Source organism: Saccostrea cucullata, unplaced genomic scaffold (assembly GCF_032062105.1).
Source record: "Saccostrea cucullata isolate Sc308-1 unplaced genomic scaffold, CSIRO_AGI_Scuc_v1 ctg1495, whole genome shotgun sequence".
NCBI classification, from domain to species: domain Eukaryota; kingdom Metazoa; phylum Mollusca; class Bivalvia; order Ostreida; family Ostreidae; genus Saccostrea; species Saccostrea cuccullata.
In genome coordinates, this window is record NW_026923034.1 from 111,434 (window position 1) to 131,582 (window position 20,149).

The 20,149-nt window shown below is 29.2% G+C and overlaps 1 long non-coding RNA gene across 1 annotated transcript; it reads right to left on the bottom strand.

Moving 5' to 3' along the window:
* Window positions 1–2,176: 2,176 nt before the first annotated feature.
* Window positions 2,177–19,261, bottom strand: LOC134262986 (uncharacterized). Its single transcript, XR_009991160.1, has 3 exons — window positions 19,188–19,261; window positions 17,691–17,771; window positions 2,177–2,221 (listed from the first exon to the last, which is right to left on the bottom strand). It is a non-coding gene; the product is annotated as an uncharacterized LOC134262986 (long non-coding RNA).
* Between the last annotated feature and the right edge of the window lie 888 nt (window positions 19,262–20,149).

The following is a 20,149-nucleotide window of genomic DNA, read 5'->3' on the forward strand; positions in this document are numbered from 1 at the left end:
TATATGTAGTCTCTGTGTCTATTAAATGATATGTTGTGTATGTGTCTATTATAGGATACATATTCTACGAGTCTATTATTGGATATGATGTCAGTTTCTCTATCATAGTATATGTTGTCTATGTGTCTATGATAGGATACGTAGTTAATGTGCCTATATTAGGATATGTTGTCTATGTGTCTAATATTTGATACCTATTTATGTGTCTATTATAGGATATGTTGTCAATGTGTTTATTAATATCATATTTTGTCTATGTATCTATTATAGATTATGATATACTGTCTTTGTGTAAATTATAGGATAGGTTGTCTATGAGGAACCGCAGACAAATCAGTGAGAGTTTTTAAAGAAAGAAATTAATCATCTTACCTGTAGTTTGCTGTACTGGTGTTGTAGCTGTCCTTACGTCATAATTCATGTCCCTAGATGTAAGATCCAGCAGCAATGCACCTGTCAGATTATTAGAAGTTAAACATCCCGGTTCAAACATATAACATTTTAAATGTTAGTAAATATTTTACAAATGCATATTATGCAGGGATGTTAATTTATTCGTGTATTTCACTAACGTTGTTGCAGCTACCAACATCAATCATGTTACTTTGTTTTGAATACCTATCCGACCTGTCAACTTCAGTTGAGTCAAAAAAAAAGCCTATTATAGTATTTGTTGTATGTGTGTCTATTAAAGGATTTGTTGTATATGTGTTTTTTATAGAATATGTGGTTTATGTGTCTATTATAGATTATGATGCATATGTGTCTATTATAAGACATGTTGTCTATCTGTCTATTATAGAATATATTGTCTATTAGTCTACTATAGATTATGATGTAAAGTGTCTATTATAGGATATGTTGTGTATGTGTCTATTATAGGATACGTTCTCTGCGTGTCTATAATTGGATATGCTGTCAGTGTCTCTATCATAGTATATGTTGTCCATGTGTCTAAGATAGTAAACGAAGTAAATAAGCCTATTTTAGAATATGTTGTCTATGCATCAATTATTTGGTACGTTCTCTTTATGTTAATTAAAGAATATGATGTCAATGTGTCTATTAATATCATTTTTTGTCTATGTTCCCATAATAGGATATGTTGTCAACGTGTCAATTATAGGATACGTTTTCTATGTGTCTATTACAGGATATGTCGTCTATGTCTCTGTAATAGAATATATTGTCTATGTGTCTATTATACAATATATTGTCTATGTGTCTATTATAGATCATGATGTATATGTGTCTATTAGAGGAAATGTTGTCTATGTGTCTATTAAAGGATACGTAGTCAGTGAGCCTTCTTAGGAGATGTTGTCTATGTGTCTATTATTGGATACGTATTCTATTTGTCTTTTATTGGATATTTTGTCAATGTGTCTATTAGTATTATATTTTGTCTATGTGTCCATTATAGGATATGTTGTTTACGTGTCAATTATAGTATATGTTGTCAATGTGTCTATTATAGAATATATTGTCTCTTTGTCTATTATAGATTATGATATATATTTATCTATTATAGGACATGTCGTCTATGTGTCTATTATAGGATATGTTGTCTATGTGTCTATGAAAGGATACGTACTATACGTATCTATTATTGGGTATACTCTCGGTGTCTCTATCATAGTATATGTTGTCTGTGTGTCTATGATAGGAGATGTAGTCAATGTGCTTATTTTAGGATATGTTGTCTTTGTGTCTATTATACGATATGTTGTCTATGTGCCTATTTTAGGATATGCTATCAATGTGTCAATTATAGGATATGTTGTGTATGTGTCTTTTATAGGATAAGTACTCTACGTGTCTTCTATTAGATATGCTGTCACTTTCTCTATCATAGTATATGTTGTCTATGTGTCTATGATAGGATACGTAGTCAATGTGCCTATATTATTATATGTTGTCTATGTTTCTATTATTGGATACGTACTCAATGTGTCTATTATAGGATATGTTGTCAATGTGTCTATTAATATCATTTTTGTCTATAGGTCTATTATAGATTATGATATATATTTGCTTTTATAGGATATGCTGTCTATGTGTCTATCATAGGATAGGTTGTCTTTGAGGAAACGCAGACAAATCAGTGAGTGTTTATAAAGTAAGAAATTTATCATCTTACCAGTTGTTTTCAGTACTGTTGTTGTAGCTGTCGTTACATCATAATTCATGTCCTCTGATGTAAGATCCAGCAACAATGCTCCTGTCAGATTATTAGGAGTTAAACATCCCGATTCAGACATATCACATTTAAATGTAAGTAAACATTTTACAAATACATATTATGTAGGGATGTTAAATTATTCTTGTATTTCACATACGTTGTTGCAGCTCCCAACATCAATCATATAAATTTGTATTGAATACTTATCTACCTGTAAACTTCAGTTGAGTCCAAATAAAAGCCTATTATAGTATTTGTTGTCTGTGTGTCTTTTAAAGGATATGTTGTCTATGTGTCTTTTATAGAATATATGGTCTATGTGTCTATTATAGATTATGATGCATATGTGTCTATTATAGGACATGTTGTCTATCTGTCTATTATAGAATATATTGTCTATTAGTTTATTATTGATTATGATCTAAAGTGTCTTTTATAGGATATGTTGTCTATGTGTCTATTATTTTCCTCATAAAATAAGTGCATCTATTCTTTAAATTAATAGATGCTATTAATTAATAGTCGCAGCATTTAACTACACATTGTACATACAAAGTTGATAGACCTTTACACGGCATTCAGATATATTACAACAAAACTGAAATATCTCAGATAAAATATAAAGTACATGATTAATAAAACAAATAATAAACAATCATTAATGATTTACTCCTGAACTTTTCTTTCATGAAAGAACTACCAAATCAGTTCTGTTTATTTTTCTGTTTATGGCTAAAAATTCAGATTAACAAAATGAATAAAAGACTAAATCCACTGTTATGCAAGTTGTACCCTTTAAATCTTTTTAGAACAATTTTATTTGAAAAAATAAAACCCAATGTTAATTTTCCGGTATCATTAAACCGTGAACTTCATATGTATATATATATATCAAAACCGGTTTTCAGTTGCATGCACTCGGAGCCCGTGATCGCTGTTGTAAGTAACCTTGATCATATATGAAAGACGGAAAGAAGATTGATATATATTTTTAAGGGGTGTTTCGATGCACACATTTAACAAAGGATTTAAAAAGAAATAGAAAATTTAGCATTTATTCAAACTAATATAAGATTGAAAGTTACAACAAAAAATGAAAGACTGTAATGGCAATTTAATTTAATAGCCCCCCCCCTTCTATACATGTGGTCGTCTTGGCATGCAAATTAAAAATATAATCCATTTTTTTGACAATAATGAACAACAAATTTTATGTATTAAAAGGTATTTATTGACACATCTTTTCAAAACTTTCTTTCACGTTCGTTGAGTGTAAAGACAAGAGCGGAAACCTAATATATTTTTGCTTTAAATTAAAAATAAAATAAACTGTATTTCTTTATTTGAGAAAAAAAAATGTTTAGGAAGCCATGATCGCGTTGATAGTATTGTCTTTCCTGATATACTTTTTTTATCAAATAAAATATACAACATGACTATATATTGAATTCAATGAAATATTTGAACATAGTTGATTAATTTGAACGCATTTTCTTTAGAAGAAAAAAAAAAAAAAACAAACAAAAATATATTATACATTACCGTGTAATTCTTTTGTTGTTGTTCCATTTATTTAACTCCAAAAATATTACATTCATAACTAATTCAACAATTAAAAACTAATACAATTCGACATCCTAACCCATCCAATGCCGTATTTAAAATGAAATGACTTCCGAATGAATCTTACACGATTCTTGCACGAAAGTAACACGTTTCACAAACGGTTCTTACACGAAAGTCGCACGTTTCTCACACGCTTCTCGCACGCTCGCTACACGGTTTGCACGAAACGCTACACGGTTTGCACGAAACGCTGCACGGTTTACACGAAACGCTAAACGGTTTGCACGAAACGCTGCACGGTTTGCACGAAAGGGAAAGCGCACGGAAGTTACACGATTTTTTGGGGTAGTAGTACGTCTCAGGGTCTGTAGATTATGATATATATATGTGTCTATTAGAAGACATGTTGTCTATGTTCCTATTAAAGGATACGTAGTCATTGAGCCTTTTATGGTTATGTTGTCTATGTGCCTATTACTGGATACGTATTCTATGTGTCTATTACTGGATATGTTGTCAATGTGTCTATTAATATTATTTTTTGTCTATGTGTCCATTATAGAACATGTTGTTTATGTGTCAATTATAGGATATGTTGTCAATGTGTCTATTATAGAATATATTGTCTATGTGACTATTATATATATATATATATATATATATATATATATATATATATATATATATATATATATATATATATATATATATATATATATATATATATATATATATATATATATATATATATGTCTATATAGGACATGTTGTCTATTTGTCTTTTATAGAATACGAACTCCACGTGTCTATCATTGGATATACTTCAGTGTCTCTATCATAGTTGATGTTGTCTATGTGTCTATGATAGGATACGTAGTCAATGTACTAATTTTAATATATGTTGTCTATGTGTCTATTATAGGATATGTTGTCTATGTGTCTATTGTAGGATAGGTTGTCTATGAGGAAACGCAGACAAATCAGTGAGAGTTTTTCTAGTAACAAATTAATCATCTTACCTGTTGTTTCTCGTATTGGTGTTGCAGCTGTAGTTACGTCATAATTTATGTCCTCTGAGGTAAGATCCAGCAACAACGCACCTGTCAGATTATTAGGAGTTAAACATCTCGGTTCAGACATATCCCATTATAAATGTAAGTTAACATTTTACAAATACAGATTATAAAGGGAGGTTTATTTATTCTTGTATTTCACGTACTTTATTGCCACTACCAACATCGATCATGTTACTTTTTCTTGAATACCTATCCGACCTCTCAACTTTAGTTGAGTCATAAAAAACCTATTAAAGTATTTGTTTTCTAATTGTCTATTACATGATATGTCGTCTGTATTTTTATAGAATATATTGTCTATGTGTCAATTATAGGATATGTTGTCTATGTGTCTATTATAGAATATATTGTCTATGTGTCAATTATAGAAGATGTTGTCTATGTGTCTATAAGAGGATAAGTAATCTACGTGTTTATTATTGGATATGCTGTCAGTGTCTATGTCATAGGATATGTTGTCTATGTGTCTATGATAGGATACGAAGTCAATGTGCCTATTTAATGATATGTTGTCTATGTGTCTATTATTGGATACCTACTTTATGTGTCAAATATAGGATATGTTGTCTATCTGTCTATAAGAATATTTTGTTTATGTGTCTATTATAAGATATGTTGTCAATGTGTCTATCAATATTATTTTTCGTATACGGGCGCGCTTGATTTGTCTACACCTTACTACTCCCGGTGTAGACGATTAACACCTTATAAGCGAGTGAAATTTGGTGTAGTGTAGAAAATTTAACATGGACGTCAAAATTTCAACAATCTGAGGGGATCCTATTTGCAAACGATTTTTAAATAAAATATTTGTTGCAATTGTAAACATTCTTTTAAAATCAATTTTAAAACAAAACATTTTACAAAATGCAAAGAATATTTTATTAAACAAATTCCTAGCTGCCCATAATTACCCCTATAACTAAATATCTAGCCCTAGTCAAATATATCTAGAGACTTTTTCACCCAAACTTGCAAAATTTGCTTTTTTTTATTTTATAAATTATGAAGCTTTTCATTTTCCATAAAATGCACAAAACATTGACTACTAAATCACTAAAAACAATTCATCACAATGAACCTATCACAAACTTGACAGTTAAACTCAAATACAGAAAAAAAATTCTGCAGTTTCACCGTTTCATCATTTGTCAGCCATATTGAATTTTCGGTGTAATTACCTACATATGCCCTGCACAGGGTGTAGAAGGTGTACACCAAAAGTGTACACTTTTGCACTTGATTATGAAAAGGTGTACACCGGGTGTAAGGTGTAGACAAATGAGCGCGCCCTATATGTCCATTATAGGATATGTTATAAATGTGCCAATTATAGGATATGTTGTCTATGTGTCTATTATAGGTGGGTTGTCTATGTGGAAACACAGAAAAATAAGTGAGAGTTTTTAAGGTATTAGGGGTGTAATGGCCATGACCTCGAATATGACCTAATTAAGCATACATGTAGTTATAATGAACAACACTTTCGGCAATATTTCCCTTAGATTCATGTAATTTTGTCCATACATATTTCTTATGTGCTCATAAATGTAACTGTACCCTCTCGCCAGTGGTGCACCCTTAATAGACAAAGGGTAGAGATGTAATTTTTCTAGTAAGCCAGAGAACAATTTAATGTTTCATGTATTCATCTGTAAAAGTAAGCCCTAGAATTGTAGACATTCAATTTTTTTTAGTTCAGAGTCATCAGATGTGATATATGAATACTTGCAATCGAGAGAACTTGTCTGCTTTCAGTGAAAAGAACTTCGTACTCTAACTCTTGATTCCCGCATACATTTTGCACCCTTTAATTTGAATTTTAATGGCAATTTGGCCATTAAATCTTGGTTTAGTACAAAGAACAGTTCTATGGTAATTGATTAATCATTTTAATTCCAGCTTTAGATAGTAAATGATCATTAATTTCAGCTCTCAAAAAAGGGGTGTAGACGATATTTTCTAGTGAAATCGAACTTTCAAGTATCACTTTATTTTGAAATAGTCTTAAATATGATTAAATATATTTCATATCTTTTCTTATGCTTTACACAAATGAATAAAACATATATAAACTATTAAAATACAATTATTTAGTTGTAAATAGCTTTAAAATTGATGGAAAATCCTCATTTTTCCATTTTTTTGTCTATAAACATATGTTCCCCCCCGTGAAACACAAAAAGTTTTCGCATAAATTTGTGAAATGACAGTCTATATTACCTGTAAAAAGGAATTTTTGTTTCATGGGGGGGGGGAAGATATTTTAAAAATAATTTCCGTTTTCCATTGATTTCTATAGTGAAATACTCAAGTTTTACCATAATCATAGAGTTATCTTTCTTTGGTATCCCCAAAAAGTAACGTTATATGAAAATTCATATAAATATCTATAAAAATTCTGAAAATCATTTAAATATGTTAACTTTTGAAAATTGACTTAGAGCTAGGCGAGAGAACAATACCATCGTTCGTGGTTCTTTTAGCAATATTGTTATAAAACCGTTTATAGTATTCTGCCATAGAAAATTATGGTAGGGATGATCAATAAGAAAACATAGAAAATTTTGTGTGACATGTATTTGTGATAATATAACTACAAAAAAGAATTATTCTATCCACAATATTGATCTATATTCTACATCAGAGTGATGTACCCCCCAAAAATGTAAGCCATTATTTTTTTTTGGTTCATGGTATAGGGTAGGTTGTTATGAAATAACTACCGGTGATGAGCTTGAGCATATATAAACAAAAGATGATTGTCATACTAAACTCAATTCAGATTAGATTCCATTGCTCAGAAAATTGACCTCTTTTCACACTCACCTTGACCTAGATAGGGTTTACAAAATAAACTACATTTTTGCAGTTCCCATGTGTATAAAGTTCTTAATAGTTTTTATTTACTTTACAATGAAGGCTAAAATATATCTGACAGATCGCAAAACACTGATCAAAGGGTTTCAAAAACGATATTGTGCCTCACATATATTATAAATTAACAAAATATGCATAAATAAATATGTTGACCCCCCCCCCCCTGTTTCTGAAACTAATTCAAAAATAAATTTATAAAAACCCACACAGATAAAATTCACCCTGACCTTACCCAGGATATATTTTTGTTCTCATAGCTGATGATATATATATATATATATATATATATATATATATATATATATATATATATATATATATATATATATATATATATATATATATATACATTTAAAGTTCAAAACATATAATTACATTATTTTTACTGATCGATCTTTTTAGATCATCTAAGATATTTCACGTACATGTGTGATAACATGGATAATTGAACGTGACATTAATGTATGTTACATGAGTATCTAGATATTTTAAGTCTGTTCTTTCAATTATTTTTCAAGAAACCATCAATATTTCACAAATCCTGAGAATCATTTAGCACGGCCACAGGTGTGCACAATTCCAGAATATTACATAAATTATGTAGGGATCATATGTACACAACATCTGTCGATTTATTGCAGATTCCACAATACACGCCATGCTATTAATATTGTAACGTACATTATTTTCTCAAACTGTTAGCTGATACTAAGAGAATCACAGAATTACAATAAAAAGTTACTTCGTTTTTTTTTTTCGAAATCGGTGCTATTTTTAGAAGTTGGAAAAACCCTTGTAATGTGTATATGAAGATAACATCGTTCTAACTGCATATTTTGCCAACCAAAATTATAGTACGGTGTTTTCTATTTAATATCATATCAATTCTTTCCTTTGATTGGTTATAATCTGTTCTCATGATAGCGTTCTAGTCCGTCTTGACGATGCGCCATTTTTGTTTACGAAGATAGATGCATGTTCCGAGAACTGCCGATGTCAAACACCTCGGCATTTTAACCGGAAGTGGCCTATTACACCGCTAAATCCTTAAAGTAAGAAATTAATCATCTTACCTGTAGTTTGCTGTACTGGTGTTGTAGCTGTCCTTACGTCATAATTCATGTCCTCAGATGTAAGATCCAGCAGCAATGCACCTGTCAGATTATTAGGAGTTAAACATCCCGGTTCAAACATATCACATTTTAAATGTAAGTAAACATTTTACAAATACATATTATGTAGGGATGTTAATTTATTCTTGTATTTCACTTTCTTTCTTGCCGCTTCCAACATCGATCAATTTAATTTGTATTGGATACCTATCCGACATGTCAACTTCAGTTGAGTCCAAAAAAAGCCTATTATAGTATTAGTTGTTTATGTGTATTTTACAGAATATGTCGTCTATGTGTCGATTATAGAATATATTGTCCATGTGTTTATTATAGATAATGATGTATATGTGTCTATTAGAGGACATGTTGTCTATGTGTCTATTATAGGATATGTAGTCAATGTGCCTATTTAAAGATATGTTGTCTGTTTCTATTATTGGATAAGTATTCGATTTGTCTGTTATAGGGTATGTTGTCAATGTGTCTATTAATATTATTTTTTGTCTATGTGTCCATTATATGATATGTTGTCTATGTGTCTATTATAGGATATATTATCTATAAGTCTATTATAGAATAAATTGTCTAGGTGTCTATTATAGATTATGATATATTTGTGTCAATTATAGGATTTGTTGTCTATGTGTAAATTATAGGATATGTTGTCTATGTTTCTATTATAGAATAAGTTGTCTATGTGTCAATTATAGATTTTGATGTAAAGTGTCTATTATAGGACATGTTGTCTATGTTTATTATAGGATAAGTAGTCTATGTATTATTGGATATGATGTCAGTGTATATATCATAGTAAATGTTGTCTATGTGTCTTTGATAGGATACGTAGTCAATGTGCCTATTTTAGGATATGTTGTCTATGTGTCTAATATTGGATATGTATTCGATTTGTCTATTATAGGATATGTTACAAATGTACCAATGTGTCTATTAATATTATTTATTGTCTATGTGTCCATTATAGGATATGTTGTCTATGTGTCGATTATAGGATATATTGTCTATATGTCTAGTATAAAATATATATTCTGTGTGTCTATTATAGGATATGCTGTCTATACAGTGGCTGGAACGTTATTGTTGACAACTTACACGAACGATTCCGCACGATTAACGCACGATTAAACCTGTTACACGAACGATCTTTCACGTTAAGGATTCTACACGTTACACGATCTTACACGATTGTTAACGCAAACGCGCGATTCTTCACTCAAAGTAGGTCAAAATATTTATGAATCAATATTTTCAAAACCATATACTGCTTAATATTTATTTAGGATTTCAAAGAATTATCAATATCATTTCATAGACTTTGAAGAAAAAAAAACGTAAAATGATATTTAAAATGATATTTCTGTAACTAAATGTATGCAAGACTTAATCTTTTAGATTAAAAATAATTATTTTTAAGGTAATTCTCCGATAAAAAAACAGATTTTGTTCGTTCTATCAGACGATGTAAATGCATGTGGGTCGCATAATTTTACTGAATTGGATATCATGATATGTAGAAAGGGGGATACGATTGAACAAAAATGCCAGCATGGAATGACTTAAATCATAATTACAAAATTTATCCTTATGTTTTCCATGATTCAATGTCTGATAGACTTGCCAATTATTCAACTTTTTTATTTGCAGAAATCTAAAATTAATTAATTACAAATAGGCTCAAGAGATGAACACATATAATCAAAACTCCCGAAAATCATGTCATGTCCACCTATAATTGTCGACTAACTAGTTATGTAAGCATTGAGAAATGTTTATTCCTTTTTAAGAAATATATATATATATTTATTTTCAATGAATTGATTTCAAGATTCTGTTGAATCACAATGAGAAATAAATAATAATTAAAATCAGATTTGTCAAAAAGGCGTTTAAGATCTAAGAACGGTTTATCACAATATTGAAAGCACTATTTAACGAGAACTTAATATTGTACAACTTACTATATTGCTTGTTTCCGGGTGATAATTAGTTCGTTCTGCATTCTATTATGTAAATTGCGCTTTTTCATTTTATTTGGATTTTAATTAATAAATTAAGAAAAACAAACAAGGGAAATGATTTTTTTTTACAAACAACATTCCGATAAAAACTTACAAAACGAAATTTATACGATTCTAAACGCACGATTAAAAATGCACACGATTGAGTTTGATACACGAACGATCTTGCACGTTACACGAACGATCACTCACGATACACGAACGATTCTACACGATTGGTTTGACAACAATAACTTTCCATCCACTTTATGTCTATTATAGAATAAATTGTCTAGGTGTTTATTATAGATTATGATATATGTGTCAATTATAGAACATGTTGTCTATATGTCAATAAAACGATATGTTGTCTATGTGTCTATTATAGGAAACGTACTCGACGTAATCTATTATTGGGTATTCTGTCAATGTCTATATCATAGTATATGTTGTCAATGTGTCTATGATAGGATACGTAGTCAATGTGTCTATTTTAGGGCATGTTGTCTATGTGTCTTTTGTTGAATACATATTCTCTTCGTCCATTATAGGAGACGTTGTCTATGAGGAAACGCAGACAAATCAGTGAGAGTTTTTAAAGTAAGAAATTTATCATCTTACCTGTCGTTTCTCGTACTGGTGTTGCAGCTGTAGTTACGTCATAATTCATGTCCTTTTAAGATCCACAACGTGGATTCAGATTATAGTTAAACAAAATTCCATTATAAATGTAATAACATTTTACAAATACAGATTATTAAGGGAGGTTAAATCTTGTATTTTATTTATAACATATGTTTCTTTCTACTGAATAAAGACTGTTTACTTCATGATCCAAAAAAGCTTTTCATATTGAATTGTCTATGTGTTTTTTATATAATATGTCATGTGTCTTATATAAAATGTCATGTATATTTTATAGAATATATTGTCATGTGTATTTTATAGATATATATATATAAACTCAAAGATATCCATATGTTTATCATATTTTAGTCAATATGATTCTATTTAGGATACATACATATTCTCTATGCTATTATAGGATATGTTGTCAATGTTTTATCAATATTATTTTTTCTATGAGTTTATAGTATATGTCTATGTGTCAATTTTTAACTATGTGTTTAATAGGATGTTGTCTATGTGTCTATTAATTTTTGTCTTTTATATGATATGTAGTCAAAATCCTGACAATTATAGGATATGTTGATATGTTTTGAATATATTTTTGTCTTGTGTTATTTTTTACCATTGTATATTTTTAAATGTTGTTAAAATCCCAATAACGGTTAGAAATTAAGGATTAAAGTTTAATATAATGAAATATATGCACACAAATATATATATATATATATATATATATATATATATATATATATATATATATACTGGCTCACACACACACACACATCTACACTAAACATCATAATTCATGTCCTCTGATGTCAATGCTCCTGTCAGATTATTAGGAGTTAAACATATTCAGACATATCACATTTAAGGTAGTCTTTTTTCAGAAAAGGATTATGTTCTCATAGATTTACATTTTAATTGAATGGGTCCATTATAGGAATAATGTTTCTAATGGGAGAATTTTATAAGATTTTGTTTACAAAATTTTGTATGGAATTATATAGAAGGCAAAATAAAATCTCAAATCTTATTTCTTTATATTTCAGGGATTTATTATTTATATCATTACAAATCAAAATCAGTCAAAAAATATATATCAACCCGCGCATCCATTTTTTGTTTGTGGTAAGTACCCTTAAATGTAAGTAAACATTTTACAAATACATATTATGCAGGGTTGTTAAATTATTCTTGTATTTCACTTACGTTGTTGCAGCTCCCAACATCAATCATATAAATTTGTATTGAATACCTATCTACCTGTAAACTTCAGTTGAGTCCAAATAAAAGCCTATTATAGTATTTGTTGTCTGTGTGTCTTTTAAAGGATATGTTGTCTATGTGTCTTTTAAAGAATATATGGTCTATGTGTCTATTATAGATTATGATGCATATGTGTCTATTATAGGACATGTTGTCTATCTGTCTATTATAGAATATATTGTCTATTAGTTTATAATTGATTATGATCTATAGTGTCTTTTATAGGATATGTTGTCTATGTGTCTATTATAGGATACGTACTCTACGTGTCTATTATTGGATATGCTGTCAGTGTCTCTATCATAGTACATGTTGTTTATATGTCTATGATAGTATACGTATTCAATAAGCATATTTTAGGATATGTTGTCTATATATCTATTATTTAGTACATACTCTATGTGTAAATTAAAGAATATGTTGTCAATGTGTCTATTAATATCATCTTTTGTCTATGCTCCCATTATAGGATATTCTGTCTACGTGTCAATTAAAGGATATGTTGTATATGTGTCTATTACAGGATATGTCATCTATGTCTCTTTTATAGAATATATTGTCTATGTGTGTATTATAGTATATATCGTCTATATGTGCATTATACAGACCCTGAGACGTACTACTACCCCACACGCTCGCTGCACGAACGGTACACGAATGCCACACGGTTTGCACGAAACGCTGCACGGTTTACACGAAACGCTACACGGTTTACACGGAACGCTTTGCACGAAAGGCTGCACGGTTTAAACGAAAGGCTGCACAAAACGCTTTATACACGTTTCTCAAACCCTTTGTACACGGTTCTCGCACGTTTTGGCCTCGGTTTCGATTTTCTACTCGGAATATCTCGGACATTTCGGTTTCATAATTTATTTAATGGAAATCTTTTACAAAGCCACATTTAGCTGTTTTAATTAAAATCAGTACACTAGTATCATACAAACCGATAGAAATATGTATTACTCCGACAGTTGCAATTAATTAATATATAATTGTCGTTTCGTATTTATTTATTTATCCAAATGTTTAAAAACGAAGTGCCGATATCATGAGTCAATGTTTTTGATGAAATACAATTTTTTATAAATTATAATTTATTACAATGTATCTCTTGCAATTTAATATTTTTACGAGTATAGTTCAATATAATTTAAGAAACAATGTGTTTGAAAGCATATTTTTGGAAAATTCTGTTTGCTACAAAATTCGTGTACCTTTCGTTTTAGGATCTATGGTAAAAAGGGGGAATTTGAAATATCCCGAACCCAATCTAATTTAAATTCAAGCTAACCCAACTCAAATAGCAGCAACAAAATTTTCCTCATAAAATAAGTGCATCTTTTCTTTAAATTAATAGATGCTATTAATTAATAGTCGCAGCATTGTACATACAAAGTAGATAGATCTTTACACGGCATTCAGATATATTACAACAAAACTGAAATATCTCAGATAAAATATAAAGTACATGATTAATAAAACAAATAATAAACAATCATTAATGATTTACTCCTGAATTTTTCTTTCATGAAAGAACTACCAAATCAGTTCTGTTTATTTTTCTGTTTACGGCTAAAAATTCAGATTAACAAAATGAATAAAAGACTAAATCCACTGTTATGTAAGTTGTACCCTTTAAATCTTTTTAGAACCATTTTATTTGAAAAAATAAAACCCAATCGTAATTTTCCGGTATCATTAAACCGTGAACTTCATATATATATATATATATATATATATATATATATATATATATATATATATATATATATATATATATATATATATATATATATATATATATATATATATATATATATATATATATATATATATATATATATATCAAAACCAGTTTTCAGTTGCATGCACTCGGAGCCCGTGATCGCTGTTGTAAGTAACCTTGATCACATATGAAAGACGGAAAGAAGATTGATATATATTTTTAATGGGTGTATCGATGCACACATTTAACAAACGATTTAAAAAGAAATAGAAAATTTAGCATTTATTCAAACTAATATTAGATTGAAAGTTACAACAAAAAATGAAAGACTGTAATGGCAATTTAATTTAATACCCCCCCCCCCCTTCTATACATGTGGTCGTCTTGGCATGCAAATTTAAAATATAATTCATTTTTTGACAATGATGAACAACAAATTTTATGTATTAAAAGGTATTTATTGACACATCTTTTCAAAACTTTCTTTCACGTTCGTTGGGTGTAAAGACAAGAGCGGAAACCTAATTTATTTTTGCTTTAAATTAAAAATAAAATAAACCGTATTTCTTTATTTGAGAAAAAAAATGTTTAGGAAGCCATGATCGCGTTGATAGTATTGTGTTTCCTGATAAAGTTTATTTTATCAAATAAAATATACAACATGACTATATATTGAATTCAATGAAATATTTGAACATAGTTGATTAATTTGAACGCATTTTCTTTAGAAGAAAAAAAAAACAAACAAAAATATAATAAACATTACCGTGTAATTTCTTGTTGCTGTTCCATTTATTTAACTCCAAAAATATTACATTCATAACTAATTCAATAATTAAATACTAATACAATTCGACATCCTAACCCATCCAATGCCGTATTTAAAATGAAATGACTTCCGAATGAATCTTACACGATTCTTGCACGAAAGTCACGCGTTTCACAAACGGTTCTTACACGAAAGTCGCACGTTTCTCACACGCTTCTCGCACGCTCGCTACACGGTTTGCACGAAACGCTACACGGTTTGCACAAAACGCTGCACGGTTTACACGAAACGCTAAACGATTTGCACGAAACGCTGCACAGTTTGCACGAAAGGGAAAGCACACGGAAGTTACACGATTTTTTGGGGTAGTAGTACGTCTCAGGGTCTGTAGATTATGATATATATATGTGTCTATTAGAAGACATATTGTCTATGTTCCTATTAAAGGATACGTAGTCATTGAGCCTTTTATGGTTATGTTGTCTATGTGCCTATTACTGGATACGTATTCTATGTGTCTATAACTGGATATGTTGTCAATGTGTCTATTAATATTATTTTTTGTCTATGTGTCCATTATAGTACATGTTGTTTATGTGTCAATTATAGGATATGTTGTCAATGTGTCTATTATAGAATATATTGTCTTTGTGACTATTATAGTTATGATATATATATATATATATATATATATATATATATATATATATATTATATATATATATATATATATATATATATATATATATATATATATATATATATATATATATATATATATATATATATATATATATATATATATATATATTAGGGATGTCAACGAATATTCGAGTACTCGACTATCGTTCGATCATACCGACTATCGACTAAAATTTCTTTAGTCGGTTATTCGTTGAATATGTGTTTCATCATAGAAATTTTGAATTCAAGGCAATAAACTTAAAATTGCCAATTTCATTTAATTACAGATCAATATTTTCATGTGTAAAATTAAGTGTATTGTATAACAGTTCAAAGTTTATACGTCGATGTATGTTCGTCAAACATGTCTTCAAAATATACAGTTTTGGTCTAATTTTAAAAAGGTAAGCAATGTAATTGAGACTATGTGAATTTGAACTTTTATTCTGCACTCAGCGCAGTGTAACATCAAACAAACATTTTCCTAATGTAAGTTCTCCGCAAAAATGACAAAAAGCAGAGTGGGAAAGAAAAAATAACAAACATATATGATTATTTATCATTGTCTACCTCTTACTGTTTTAAACCAGAAAAAAATCTGATTTAACAAAGCTGCTATTATAATAATTACAACATTGTAAATGCATGTCAACTACATGGAGTCAGTAATGAGAGTATTTAAACCGTATTTAAATCATACAATAATTGATTGTTTGCACAAAATTTTATGATTAAAATTTATCCCAAGCTCTCGGCCTCTCTTTTATTTTTAACGAGGCTCGGGGGTCGCAGCCATTTTTAGACTATTTCAATCTCCTTTAAAAAGAGAGCTCCATATAAAGATATACAAAAATGATGAAATTTTAAAACTAAAATCTTTGAATTTTTTCTTTGTAAAATGATAGTAGACAGGTAAAGATACCATATAAAAAAAAATAAGTTAAATTTGGTGGTTAATTTGGGATTTATTTGTTGACCCTCCAGCCTCCTTAAGAGACACTCTTTAATTGTTTACCTGTCAAAGATCACTGAGAAATTGACTTCAATTGTGGGGTACATGTACTACCGTTATGGAAAGAAAGGACAAATACGAGCGTTTAATATTTTGCATTAAATAGAATGCTTGTATATTAATTTTGAAATTAGATACACTGGGTACATGTACATATTCCTGTACAGTTTTCATTGTATTACGAACATGTTAATAATTTCATAAATCCGTTGTATAATGGTAATATCATAGATTAAATATTGTAAACTAGTCAGAAAAAGACAAACAGTGAAAATGATATAAAAAAATTAAATTAAACGAATAATCGACTATCGTTCGACTAAAGCATCCGACTATTCGACTAAGCTGTCCGAGTAAAATTGACATCCCTAATATATATATATATATATATATATATATATATATATATATATATATATATATATATATATATATATATATATATATATATATATATATATATATATATTTATATATATATATATATATATGTATGTCTATATAGGACATGTTGTCTATTTGTCTGTTATAGAATACGTACTTCACGTGTCTATCATTGGATATACTTCAGTGTCTGTATCATAGTTGATGTTGTCTATGTGTCTATGATAGGATACGTAGTCAATGTGCTAATTTTAATATATGTTGTCTATGTGTCTATTATAGGATATGTTGTCTATGTGTCTATTATAGGATAGGTTGTCTATGAGGAAACTCAGACAAATCAGTGAGAGTTTTTCTAGTAAAAAATTAATCATCTTACCTGTTGTTTCTTGTATTGGTGTTGCAGCTGTAGTTACGTCATAATTTATGTCCTCTGAGGTAAGATCCAGCAACAACGCACCTGTCAGATTATTAGGAGTTAAACATCTCGGTTCAGACATATCCCATTATAAATGTAAGTTAACATTTTACAAATACAGATTATAAAGGGAGGTTTATTTATTCTTGTATTTCAGGTACTTTATTGCCACTACCAACATCGATCATGTTACTTTTTCTTGAATACCTATCTGACCTCTCAACTTTAGTTGAGTCATAAAAAACCTATTAAAGTATTTGTTGTCTAATTGTCTATTACAGGATATGTCGTCTGTATTTTTATAGAATATATTGTCTATGTGTCAATTATAGGATATGTTGTCTATGTGTCTATTATAGAATATATTGTCTATGTGTCTATTATTGAAGATGTTGTCTATGTGTCTATAAGAGGATAAGTAATCTACGTATCTATTATTGGATATGCTTTCAGTGTCTATATCATAGGATTTGTTGTCTATGTGTCTATAAGAGGATATGTACTCTACGTGTCTATTATGTGATATGATGTCAGTGTCTATATCATAGTTTATGTTGTCTATGTGTCTATGACAGGATACGAAGTCAATGTGCCTATTTAAGGATATGTTGTCTATGTGTCTATAAGAATATTTTGTTTATGTGTCTATTATAAGATATGTTGTCAATGTGTCAATCAATATTATTTTTCGTATACGGGCGCGCTTGATTTGTTTACACCTTACTACTCCCGGTGTAGACGATTAACACCTTATAATCGAGTGAAATTTGGTGTAGTGTAGAAAATTTAACATGGACGTCAAAATCTCAACAATCTGAGGGGATCCTATTTGCAGACGATTTTTTAATAAAATATTTGTTGCAATTGTAAACATTCTTTTAAAATCCATTTAAAAACAAAACATTTTACAAAATGCAAAGAATATTTTATCAAACAAATTCCTAGCTGCCCATAATTACCCCTATAACTAAATACCTAGCCCTAGTCAAATATATCTAGAGACTTTTTCACCCAAACTTGCAAAATTTGCTTCTTTTTTTAATTTTATAAATTATGAAGCTTTTCATTTTCCATAAAATGCACAAAACATTGACTACTAAATCACTAAAAACAATACATCACAATGAACCTATCACAAACTTGACAGTTAAACTCAAATACAGAAAAAGAAACTCTGCAGATTTACCGTCTCATCATTTGTCAGCCATATTGCATTTCACAGGGTGTATAAGGTGTACACCAAAAGTGTACACTTTTGCACTTGATTATTAAAAAAAAGTGTACACCGGGTGTAAGGTGTAGACAAATCAAGCGCGCCCTATATGTCCATTATAGGATATGTTATAAATGTGCAAATTATAGGATATGTTGTCTTTGTGTCTATTATAGGTGGGTTGTCTATAAGGAAACACAGAAAAATAAGTGAGAGTTTTTCTAGTAACAAATTAATCATCTTACCTGTAGTTTGCTGTACTGGTGTTGTAGCTGTCCTTACGTCATAATTCATGTCCTCAGATGTAAGATCCAGGAGCAATGCACCTGTCAGATTATTATGAGTTAAACATCCCGGTTCAAACATATCACATTTTAAATGTGAGTAATATAAGTAAACATTTTACAAATACATATTATGAAGGGATGTTAATTTATTCTTGTATTTCACTTTCTTTCTTGCCGCTTCCAACATCGATCAATTTATTTTGTATTGGATACCTATCCGAAACGTCCATAAGAGCCTATTATAGTACTACTATTATAGTATTAGTTGTTTTTGTGTCTTTTACAGAATATGTCGTCTATGTGTCGATTATAGGATATATTGTCCATGTGTTTATTATAAATAATGATGTATATGTGTCTATTAGAGGACATGTTGTCTATGTGTCTATTATAGGATATGTTGTCTGTTTCTATTATTGGATAATAATTCGATTTGTGTGTTATAGGGTATGTTGTCAATGTGTCTATTAATATTATTTTTTGTATATGTGTCCATTACATGATATGTTGTCTATGTGTCAATTATAGGATATATTGTCTATATGTCTATTATAGAATAAATTGTCTAGGTGTCTATTATAGATTATGATATATTTGTGTCAATTATAGGATTTGTTGTCTATGTGTCAATTATAGGATATGTTGTCTGTGTTTCTATTATAGAATAGGTTGTCTATGTGTCAATTATAGATTTTGATGTAAAGTGTCTATTATAGGAAATGTTGTCTATGTGTCTATTATAGGAAAAGTAGTCTTTGTATTTATTATTGAATATGATGTCAGTATATATATCATAGTTTATGTTGTCTATGTGTCTATGATAGGATGCGTAGTTAATGTGCCTATTTTAGGATATGTTGTCTATGTGTCTATTATTGGATATGTATTCGATTTGCCTATTATAGGATATGTTACAAATG